This window comes from Neophocaena asiaeorientalis, unplaced genomic scaffold (assembly GCF_003031525.2).
Source record: "Neophocaena asiaeorientalis asiaeorientalis breed wild unplaced genomic scaffold, Neophocaena_asiaeorientalis_V1.1 scaffold47, whole genome shotgun sequence".
Classification (NCBI taxonomy): Eukaryota; Metazoa; Chordata; class Mammalia; order Artiodactyla; family Phocoenidae; genus Neophocaena; species Neophocaena asiaeorientalis.
The window spans coordinates 1,141,070-1,153,206 of record NW_020175399.1 but is presented as its reverse complement, the minus strand read 5'-3'; the positions used below and the strand labels follow the sequence as shown (position 1 = coordinate 1,153,206).

At 37.8% G+C, this 12,137-nt stretch overlaps 1 pseudogene; it reads right to left on the bottom strand.

Moving 5' to 3' along the window:
* Nucleotides 1-4,723: 4,723 nt before the first annotated feature.
* On the bottom strand, nt 4,724-5,219 carry LOC112414141 (N-alpha-acetyltransferase 50 pseudogene; annotated as a pseudogene).
* Between the last annotated feature and the right edge of the window lie 6,918 nt (nt 5,220-12,137).

Genomic DNA, 12,137 nt, shown 5'->3' with positions numbered 1-12,137 from the left:
TTTATGTATTTGGTTGCGTTGGGTCTTTGTTGTGTGCACAGGCGGTGCACAGGCTTCTCATTGGGGTGGCTTCTATTGTTGCAGAGCACGGGCTCTAGGCGTGTGGGCTTCAGTAGTGTGGCACGCAGGCTCAGTAGTTGTGGCTCACGGGCTTTGTTGCTCCGTGGCATGTGGGATCTTCCCAGACCAGGGATTGAACCTGTGTCCCCTGCATTGGCAAGCAGATTCTTAACCACTGAGCCACCAGGGAAGTCCCCTGCTACTATCTTAACCTCTATACCTGCATCTCCTAAATATTTTTCTGTAGGGTACTTATTTTTAGCTTTCTTTTCTCATCTTTAGCTGGGGAATCATGGTTCTTCTTTGTGTTTACCTATGGAGGCTTTCAATATTTGTGGCAATGAATCTCTCAGAGATTTGCCTATTATATATTCTCTAGATATTTATAAAAGAACTTGAAGAAGTTCCTTCGTGGCACATGCTAGTTCAATACGTGAATGATTTATTGATAATTGCTAAGACTTTAAATGCCTATCAAGAAAATGCTTTGGCTTTCTTAATATTTTTAGCTGCTGAAGAACATAAAACCTTCCTAGATAAATTGTAGTATCGTCAAATTGAAGTCAAATATTTGGGACATTTCATATTAGTCAATAGACAAAAGGTAGTTCCATTACAAAGTCAGCCTATTTATAAATGAAGTAAACTACCATGAAAAATAAACCACTCCACCAATTTGGGGAGTTGGTTGGGTATTGCACGCAATGTATCTCTGCATTTTCTGAAAATACTAACCATCTCTTTGAGATGTCACATGATGCATCACCAGAACCTTTACAGTAGTCCAAAGAAGCTAGAGAAACCTTTTAAACACTTAGAGTATAGCCCAATGGTATTAGGAGTTCCTAACTTTGACAAAATATTCCACCTTTTTTGTAATGATAATAAGGGAGCACTTAAGAAAGTGGTGTACTTTCTTAAAAGTTAGGCTCTGATTATAGGCTTATTGCTTACTTTTATGTGTTGTTGGATTCTTTTGTTCTAGAGATGCCAGGATGTTTATAAGCCTTAGCAGCAGTTGGTATTCTAGTTGAAAAGTCTCAGGCTTTGACTCTGGAACATTTAACTTACTTATATGCACCTCATGCTGTTACTGCTATTTTATAAATTCATAAGATACAACATTGTCACTGTGCCACTGGACTAGGTATGAACAAGTCTTATTGTCTAATCCTAATGTTATTCCAGGAAGGTGTAACCTTTTGAACCCAGCTACTCTGTTGCCAAATCCTGACCAAATAGCAGACAATGATTCCCTCACAGTTATAGCAGAAGATATTCAAAGTTTGCCTGACTTATCTGATATTCCTATTCCTAATCTTGATTTAATATTGTTCACTGATAGAATTTGAGTGAGAGACACACAGGGAAATAGAAAAGCATCATATACAGTAGTCAGTCCTCATGAGGTTTTAGAGGCTTATCCTCTCCCAAATATAAAGTCAGCCCAAGAAGTAGAATTCCTAGCTCTCTCTCTCTTTCTTTCTTTCTTTTTTTTTTTTTTTTACCAGAACATCAGGTAAGTTTATTTCAGATGTAACAGCAATGTTAAAATCAACAAGTTTAAATCTTAACTGCATCAAGTAAACTCAGCTATTTAAGTATTTTTAAAGTTATTCCCTCCAAAAAACTGAGGGAGTTTTTCTTTTCCACCCCATATACCATGGTTTCCCAATAGTTCTATTTTTGGAGGACTTTCAGTTGATGAGTAAACTGCTTTGGGGATATTTCTGAACTTCTTTCTCCAAATGAAAACTAATCTGGACCAATTATATATTGCATAGATTTCTCTGCAGATTCTTTTCTTTAGAACCTAATGCCATTACCATACAATATAATTTTTACCTATTTGCCCCACAGAAAAACTATCTGCCCTGAAAAATATAATGGATATATCCTGTGATCTTCCAGTTAATAGAATTGTTTTGCCTCAATGATAATTTTTATCAAAATAACCAACTGAACATGGGACATTATTTCAGTCTTTACCGACTCATAGGCACACGAACTAGTGCCCAGCTTCTACCTCTTCTACATCCTCCTCTTCCGTAAGTGGATGGAATTATTTCATGTAAGTTTGATGTAGGACAATTCACCCTTTACAAACACAATTTAGGTTAAAGTCAGTGACTAGTGTGGAAAAAGAAACACTAAAATGATAGGGAGCCTACACAGTTCAAAATTTAATATTTTTTCCTCCATAAATAATATGTACTTAATTGTCATGAGGCAGCTATTTGGTTTTCATTAAATACATTTAGGGATACATTCATAGGACTGATTAGATAGTCCAGGTGAAATGGTTATAGAAATAGAGGCAGTGTCATTTCACAAAACTCATTTATATATCAAAATCTATTTTGATATCTGAAGTTTACAAAAAGGCTGAATTTTCAAACTAATTATATCTTCTGTAGCTCAGGCACTCTTCTCTTGGCAAGAGCAAGCTGAAGTTTATCCGTGAAGGTAAAGGTGCTTAATGCTAAACTTTTCTTCTAAGCTTAGATTTGGACTGCTTAAGAAACTGATACCCAAGAAACCAGCATGGTCTTTCTACATTTTTACTATCTTGAGATTATAACCCTATAAGCTCATTTATCAACTATCTTCCTTTTCTATATTATTCTTTGCACTCAGCTAAGACTGTTGAAGTCTACTGTACCTTGTTTTTTTTTTTTAAAGGGCTTCAAATGCTTGGCTTTTTATTTATTTATTTATTTATTTATTAGTTTTGGCTGTGTTGGGTCTTCATTTCTGTGCGAGGGCTTTCTCTAGTTGTGGCAAGCAGGGGCCACTCTTCATCGCGGTGCACGGGCCTCCCACTATCGCGGCCTCTCTTGTTGTAGAGCACAGGCTCCAGATGCGCAGGCTCAGTAGTTGTGGCTCACGGGCCTAGTTGCTCCGTGGCATGCGGGATCCCCCGAGACCAGGGCTCGAACCCGTGTCCCCTGCATTAGCAGGCAGTTTCTCAACCGCTGCACCACCAGGGAAGCCCTGTACCTTGTATTTTTACATTCTCAAATAAGACCTTAAGATTATAAAATGTGCATGAACATTGTGTAAAATAATTTTGTCATTCAACATATATGAAGAGATGAAACTTTTATGCCAGAATTTACATAAGAGGATAAATATTATGAATCAACATTCCTTTTAAAGTCAAATGACAGAAAATGCAAGCCCTGTGCATTGTTTTAAAGTCTAATGAAAACACTTCTTGGGCCACCAGTATTGGCAATGTAGAAAATTTTAAATATTGGAGATGGGATTATGGAGGAAAACATGAAAATTTCAGATGTCTTCTATCTTACAAAAAGTTATCGACCCATCAAAGCCACTCATTATGTGCCAGAAAACGATCTGGCATAAACCAGTCCTGTCAGTAGAGGAGGTCACAGTGACATTTGCGTTATTAGTGCTTCTAGACTTCTACTTTTTTCCAAGAATAGAAGCAATATGTTTAACAATTCCCCCACACCCAAATTCTTAAACTCAATATCACAGGCACAGAATGTAAGCAAATCTGGGATGTTCTCCAACAGATAAGCAATAGCACAGCTATGTTATTCTCAAAAATACTGTCTAGATATTCTTTCCTCTAAAATCAAATGCTCAGTGGCCGCATTGCTAACAGTCTGCATTAGCTGATATTAAATTCATTTGTTGTGCCATAAGTCCATCTAAGCTTCCTTTTAGGTATTTTTTAGTATGTCCAAGAGACAACGCCTGCTTCGGGTTTATTTAGGGGCACTCACCTATGAGGACATCAACTCCATTTTTAAGGTTTGACTACCTATTGTGGGTTTACTGAAGAAAGAGGACAGGAGAAAAAATAGCAAATCACAACAAACCTCTTTAGGTCAGTTAAAGGCCATATCTCTAGCTGGGATATTAAAAATTAATCTCACCAGCCCACACTCTAAAAGTTAATGCCACTTCTAACAATCAACAGCAAGAAAAATAAACCTGATAACAACCAGCCCACTCATTAGCAAAATTCAGTTTAACTCAAATGCTGAGACAAAAGTATAATACTACCTACTCAAACTGTCCCACCTACCCTCAGCCGCCAGCGAGGAAGGAAGAAATAACTGCTTAACAGAACAAAATGAGCTTAGTATTTCTTACAAGGATAACAATGGTCCAACATCTGAGATAATACTCAGAAGGACAAAAGGTGGAGTGAAGGCAATGTATAGGGATTGGTATCCCACAAAATCTTGAAAAACCCAAAGTACCACAAACACACTAAACTTGTCTATGTGTTAGAGAACAAGATATTGCTGCTGCTGCTTTTTGTCCTTTGAATTATACAGTATTTTGTAGACTCTGCCCTTCAATGTGAAAGCAGGACATTAAAAGAAATGAAATTGACACAAGTTTTTGGGACCATATATCTATGAAACTAGACAGATCTATTTATACCTTCTCCTTCCTACAGTCAAACCACCTCACAAAAATAAGAAAACTAAAACAATCCAAACATGATTAATAAGTCCTTAAAAGTTTAAAACCTTTAGAGGAAAGGGAAAGAGTTTTGAAAGGAGGAAAAACAAGAACAAGGAAGGGGGAAAGCTTTAAAAGAAAGAGGGGGGTGGGGAATCAATGGGCATCTCTTTTATTTGGCGACAAGCAAGTGCAAGAAAGTTCATCTGTAATTTGTTCAGTTGTCTGTCTTTTGCACATGTGCGTTCTGGCCAGAAGGGACTTTGAGGTTTTCCTGCATCTGCGGGCTCTATCCACTTATAGTAACTCTTCTTTGTCTCAATAATCTCAAAGCCAAACTTTCTGTAGAGGTCAATTGCAGACTCATTGCTGATCTGGACATGCAGATAGATGTTGTCAAAAGTGCCAACTTTTTCACAGATGTTTAAGACATGATTTAACATTTTAGTTCCTATTCCTAGCCTTCGGTATGGTGCCAGACACCCTAGTGTCATGATGTAAAGTCTCTTCTGATTCTGTGAATGATTCACCCTACAACATACTGCGCCTGCAGCAATATCATTGAAATAGGCAAATTTTGCTAGCTTGCCAACCTCCAGCACATCCTTATAGAACTTGTCATTGTAGCTGACTGGAAAGATGACCTGGTTTAATCTCTACAACTGTTTAATTTTGTGTGTTGTCACATCTCCCAGCTCGATCCGCCCTTCCATCTTCTCGGCTTGCTGAGGCTGTTGTTACCACCGATATCAACGCCGTTGTTGTCGCCACCCTGAGCTCTCCACACCCTCAGCTCGGGCCACTCAACCTCACAAGCCGCCCTCCTCGCCTAGGGCAGGGAGCTGAGCTGGTGACGGAGGCCTCGTCGAGCGCGCCTCTATCTCCACAAGCGCACGCGGGGCACTCGCCTCCCGCCCGCCGCCGCCAGCCAGACCCGCCGCTGCGCTGTGAACTTTCACCGGAACTACTAGCTCTTATACAAACTTTTAAATTAGCCACGAATCTTAAGGTGAATATCTATACTGATAGTAAATATGCATTTGGTATCTGTCATGCTATGGAACAAATGTGGAGGAATAGAGGGAACTTTCTCATAGCAGTAGTAACTGAAATATCACACTAGAAACGTAATTGCTGATTTATTAGTCACCCCCGCTTCTCCAACAGATTTCTGAAATTCATTGTAGAACTCATAACAGACAACAACATGACATATCTAAAGGAAATTAATTTGCACACCAAGCCACAGAAAGGGCTACTTAGGTCTTGACTGGGGAAATTGAAGCCCCATTACTTCTATCCAAGAACTCTTATTTACAATTTCAGAAATACACAACTCCACAAGATTTAGAAAATTGGAAACCAAGGAGAGCTATGAAGAATATCATAGAAATATGGGAATTACACTCTAGGAGTATTTTTGTATCTCACTTATTATATGCTTGGATGGCTTTTTCATGACACCAGCAACCTTATTCAAACAAAAGGAGTATACTGAAAACCTTGGAATTGTACCACATTTGGAATAAGGGTCAAATAATTCAAGAAATAATACAAAGGTGTGCTGCTTGTCAGAAAAATTATTTACAGGAACCACTTAAGGTAAGGCAAATAAGTCTACTGAGGACATTGTTACCTGGGATCTGGTGGCAAATAGACTTTATAGAGTGTCCTAATCCATTTGGGCTGCTATAAGAGAATACTGCACAGACTGGGTGGCTTATAAACAACATAAACTTATTTCTCATGGGTCTGGAGTCTGGGAAGTCCAAGATTAAGGTGCTGGCAGATTCAATGTCAGGTGATGGTCCACTTCTTTTTTCATAAACGGCTTTCTTCTGCTGTGTCCTCATGTGGCATAAGGGGCGAGAGAGCTCTATGGGGTCTCTTTTATAAGGACACTAATTTCATTCATGATGACTCCACCCTCATGCCCTAATTATCTCCCAAAGACCCTCTTCCAAATACCATCACATTGGTGATTAGATTTCAACATAAGAATTTGGGGAGAACACATTCCGTTGATAGCATAGAGCTTTCACCTTCAGAAGGCAGAAGAGATTGATCAGTTATGTTGTATATGATGTCTGGATTGCCAGAAGTGTTCCTAACAGCTAAAGCAGATGCTCAGTGTTTTAAGGACTTACTGAATTATAACATCCCAACCTTTGGAATTTCTGAATATCTGGAGTCTGATAGGGAAAGTCATTTCATTTCTATGGTTATGTAGGAGCTCTGTAAACACTAAACCAATAATTTGCTATACTCTTTATCATACTCAGTCTTCTGGACAAGAAGAACAAATGAACTATAAAGAATTCTTTGACTAAATAATATCAAGCCATCAGCTTACAATGGCCCAGAGCTTCACCTTTGGTTTTATTAAAAATAAGGTCAACTTCCTCTGGCAGGCATGATATTTCTCCCTTTGAGTTATTGTTTGGAAGATTTATGAACTTAGAGTTTAAGTATAATCCCTTATCTGATATAATGGAAAAAACTCATGATCAAATATAAAACTTAGAGGGTTTGCTGTTTTTCTGGCCACACTACACTAGTGTGTGTGGCCAGATGCTGGAAAAATTCCCCTGAAGAGGTGTGCCATTGATATCGACCAGGAAATAAAGTCTATATCAGAAAAAGGATTGTCACAACTGTTATGTAAATAAGCTAAAGACAGCCCCTATATTTACTTATTCACAACAGGCTTGGACCATAAGCTCAAAAGCCTACCAGTACCAAACTCAAATTTTACACATCCAATTTTTATTTCATTTTATTCAGTGTTGGGACTTTTTTAATTTAATTTTTATTTTATGCTGGAATATAGTTGTTTTATAAGGTTGTGTAATGTTCAGGTGTACAGCAAATTAGTTCAGTTATATGTATACATATATCCATTCTTTATCAAATTCCTTTCCCATATAGGTTATTACGGAATTTTGAGTAAAGTTCCCTGTGCTATGCAGTAGATTCTTGTTGGTTATCTATTTTATATATAGTAGTGTGTCTATGTTAATCCCAAGCTCCTAATTTATTCCTCCCACTCACCTTTTCCCTTTGGTAACCATAAGTTTATTTTCTAAGTCTGTGAGTCTGTTTCTGTTTTGTAAATAAGTTCATTTGTATCATTTTGAAGATTCCACATATGAGTGATATCATATGATATCTATCTCTGTCTGATGTACTTCTTTCTAGGTCCATCCACGCTATTGCAAATGACATTATTTCGTTCTTTTTAATGGCTGAGTAACCTTCCATTTTATATGTGTCCCCTATGGTTTTTTTAAAGATATATTTTTTTAATCTTTATTGGAGTATAGTTGCTTTATAATGTTGTGTTAGTTTCTGCTGTACAACAAAGTGAATCAGCTATATGTATACATATATCCCCATATCCCCTCCCTCTTGAGCCTCCCTCCCACCCTCCCTATCCCACCCCTCTAGGTTGTCATAAAGCATCGAGCTGCCCAATTTTATTTTATTTTTTTGGCCACAACTTGTGGCATGAGGGGATCTTAGTTCTCTGACCAGTGATGGAACCTGTGCCCCCTGCATGGGAAACGTGGAGTCTTAACCACTGGACCAGCAGGGATGTCCCTATACCATATCTTCTTTATCCATTCTTCTGTAGATGGACATTTAGGTTGCTTCCAATGTCTTGGCTATTGTAAATAGTGCTGCAGTGAACATTGGGGTGCATGTATCTTTTTGAAGTATGGTTTTCTCCAGATATATGCCCAGGAATGAGATTGCTGGATCATATGGTAGCTCTATTTTTAGTTTTTTAAGGAACCTCCATACTGTTTTCCATAGTGGCTGCACCAATTTACATTCCTGCCAACAGTGTAGGAGGGTTCCCTTTTCTCCACACCCTCTCCAACATTTATTGTTTCTAGACTTTTTGATGATGGCCATTCTGACTGGTGTGAGGGGATAACCTCATTGTAGTTTTGATTTGCATTTCTCTAATAATTAGCGAACTTGAGCATCTATTCATGTGACTTTTGGCCATCTGTATGCCTTTAAAAACTTTTTCTTTGAGATATCTCATCCATTTTATTTGAATAAATATAAAATTTGATGTTACACTGTATTGCTAAGAATGTTAAACAATGACTTTAAAATTAATTTTAAAAAATTTATACAATGTTTAAAGGTTGCACTCCATTTAGTTATTATAATATGTTGGCTATATTCCCTGTATTGTACAATACATCCTTGTAGCCTATCTTACACCCAGTAGTTTGTACCTTCCACTCCCCCACGCCTATATTGTGTATGTCTTCTTTGGAGAAATGTCTGTTTAGGTCTTCTGCCCATTTTTTGGTTGGGTTTTTGTTTTTCATACTGAGCCACGTGAGCTGTTTGTATATATTGGAGATCAATCCCTTGTCTGTTGCTTCACTTGCAAATAATTTCTCCCATCCTGTGGGTTGTCTTTTGGTTTTGTATATGGTTGCCTTTGCTGTGCAAAAGTTTTTAAGTTTAATTAGGTCCATTTTGTTTATTTTTGTTTTTATTTTCATTACTCTAGGAGGTGGATCCAAAAAGATATTGCTGTGATTTATATCAGAAAGTGTTCTGCCTATGTTTTCCTCTAAGAGTTTTATAGGATGTGGTCTTACATTTAGGTTTAATCCATTTTGAGTTTATTTTTGTGTATGGTGTTATAGAATGTTCTTATTTCATTCTTTTACATGTAGCTGTCCAGTTTTCCCAGCACCACTTATTGAAAAGACTGTCTTTTCTCCATTGTATATTCTGGCCTCCTTTGTCACAGATTAGGTGACCATAGGTGCATGGGTTTATCTTTGGACTTTCTATCCTGTTCCATTGATCTATATTTCTGTTTTTGTATCAGCACCATACTGGTTTGATGACTGTAGCTTTGTAGTATAGTCTGAAGTCAGGGAGCCTGATTGCTCCAGCTCTATTCTTCTTTCTCAGGATTGCTTCAGCTATCTGGGATCTTTTGTGTGTACAAACAAATTAAAAAATTTTTTTGTTCTAGTTCTGTGAAAAATGCCATTGGTAATTTGATGGCGATTGCATTGAATCTGTAGATTGCCTGGGTAGTATAGTCATTTTGACAATATTGATTCTTCCAATCCAAGAACATGGTGTATCTTTCCATCTGTTTGTTTCACCTTTGATTTGTTTCATCAGTATCTTATATTTTTCTGAATACAGGTCTTTTGCCTCCTTAGGTAGATTTATTCCTATGTATTTTATTCTTTTTGATGCCATGGTAAATGGGATTGTTTCCTTAATTTACCTTTCTGATATTTCATTGTTAGTATATAGGAATGCAAGAGATTTCTGTGTATTAATTTTGTATCCTACAACTTTACCAGATTCATTGATGAGCTCTAGTAGTTTTCTGGTAGCATCTTTAGGATTTTTCTATGTACAGTATCATGTCAACTGCAAACAGTGACAGTTTTACTTCTTCTCCAATTAGGATTCCTTTTATTTCTTTTTCTTCTCTGACTGCTGTCGCTAGGACTTCCAAAGCTATGTTGAATAAAAGTGGTGAGAGTGGACATCCTTGTCTTTTTCCTGATCTTAGAGGAAATGCTTTCAGCTTTTCACCGTTGAGTGTGATGTTAGTTGTGGGTTTGTCATATATGGCCTTTATTTTGTTGAGGTATGTTCCCTCTATGCCCACTTTCTAGAGAGTTTTTATTGTAAATGGGTGTTGAATTTTGTCAAAAGCTTATTCTGCATCTATTGAGATGATCATATGATTTTTATTCTTCAATTTGTTAATGTGGTGTATCACACTGATTGATTTGCAGATATTGGAAAATCCTTGCATACCTGAGATAAATCCCACTCGATCATGGTGTATGATCCTCTTAATGTATTGTTGGATTTAGTTTACTAGTATTTTGTTAAGGATTTTTGCATTTATGATCATCAGGTTTTCTTTTTTTGTAGTATCTTTGTCTGGTTTTAGCATCAGGGTTAATTATGGTGGCCTCACAGAATGAGTTTGGGAGTGTTCCTTCCTCTGCACTTTTTGGGAATAGTTTCAGAAGGATAGGTGTTAACTCTTCTCTAAATGTATGATAGAAATTGCCTGTGAAGCAATCTGGTCCTGGACTTTAGTTTGTTTGGAGTTTTTTTTTTTTTTTTGCGGTACGTGGGCCTCTCACTGTTGTGGCCTCTCCCGTTGCGGAGCACAGGCTCCAGACACGCAGGCTCAGCAGCCATGGCTCATGGGCCCAGCTGCTCCGGCACGTGGGATCTTCCCAGCCCGGGGCACGAACCTGCGTCCCCTGCATCGGCAGGCGGACTCTCAACCACTGCGCCACCAGGGAAGCCCCTGTTTGGAGTTTTTAAATCACAGTTTCAATTTCAGTACTTGTGATTGGTCTGTTTATAATTTCTATTTCTTCCTCTTCAGTCTTGGAAGATTCTACCTTTCTAAGAATTTGTCCATTTCTGTTAGGTTGCCCATTTTCTTGGCATATAGTTGCTTGTAGTAGTCTCTTATGATCCTTTGTATTTCTGTGGTTTCAGTTGTAGCTTCTCCTTTTTCATTTTGTTTTATTATATTTTATCTTATTTATTTTATTTTATTTTTATTTTTTTATGCCATGCTGCATGGCTTGGGGGAGCTTGGTTCCCTGACCAGGGATCCAACCTGGGCCCTCAGCAGTAAGAGCACAGAGTTCTAACCACTGGACCACCGGGGATTCTCTATTTCTAATTTTATTGAGTTGAGCCCTCTTCCTCTTTTTCTTGATGAGTCTGGCTAAAGGTTTATCAATTTTGTTTATCTTTTCAAAGAACCAGCTTTTAGTTTCATTGACCTTTTGTATTGTTTTCTTCATCTCTATTTCATTTATTTCTGCTCTGATCTTTGAAATTTCTTTCTAAAAACTTTGGGTTTTATTCATTCTTTTTTCTTTAGTTGCTTTAAGTGTAAGGTTGGGTTATTTATTTGAGATTTTTCTTGTTTCCTGAAGTAAGATTGTATTACTATAAACTTCCCTCTTAGAACTGCTTTTGCTGGGTTCCATAGGTTTTGAATCATCACTTTTTCATTTTCATTTGTCTCTAGGTACTTTTTGACTTCCTTGCTGATTTCTTCAGTGATCCATTGTTTGTTTAGTAGCATATTGTTTAGCCTCCACATGTTTGTGTTTTTTAAAGTTTTTTTCTTTTAGTTGATTTCTTTTTTTAAAAAATAAATTTATTTATTTATTCATTTATTTAATTTTTGGCTGCATTGGGTCTTCGCTGCTGCATGTGGGCTTTCTCTAGTTGCAGTGAGCGGGGGCTACACTTTGTTGCACGGTGCAGGCTTCTCATTGTGGTGGCTTTTCTTGTTGCAGAGAACAGGCTCTAGGCACACAGGCTTCAGTATTTGTGGCACACGGGCTTCAGTAGTTGTGGCTCATGGGCTCTAGAGCGCAGGTTCAGTAGTTGTGGTGCATGGGCTTAGTTGCTCCGTGGCATGTGGGATCTTCCTGGACCAGGGCTCGAACCCATGTCCGCTGCTTTGGTAAGCGGATTCTTAACCACTGCACCACCAGGGAAGCCCCTTTTAGTTGATTTCTAATCTCACAGAGTTGTGGTTGGAAAAGATGCTTGATATGATTTCCAATTTTCTTAAATTA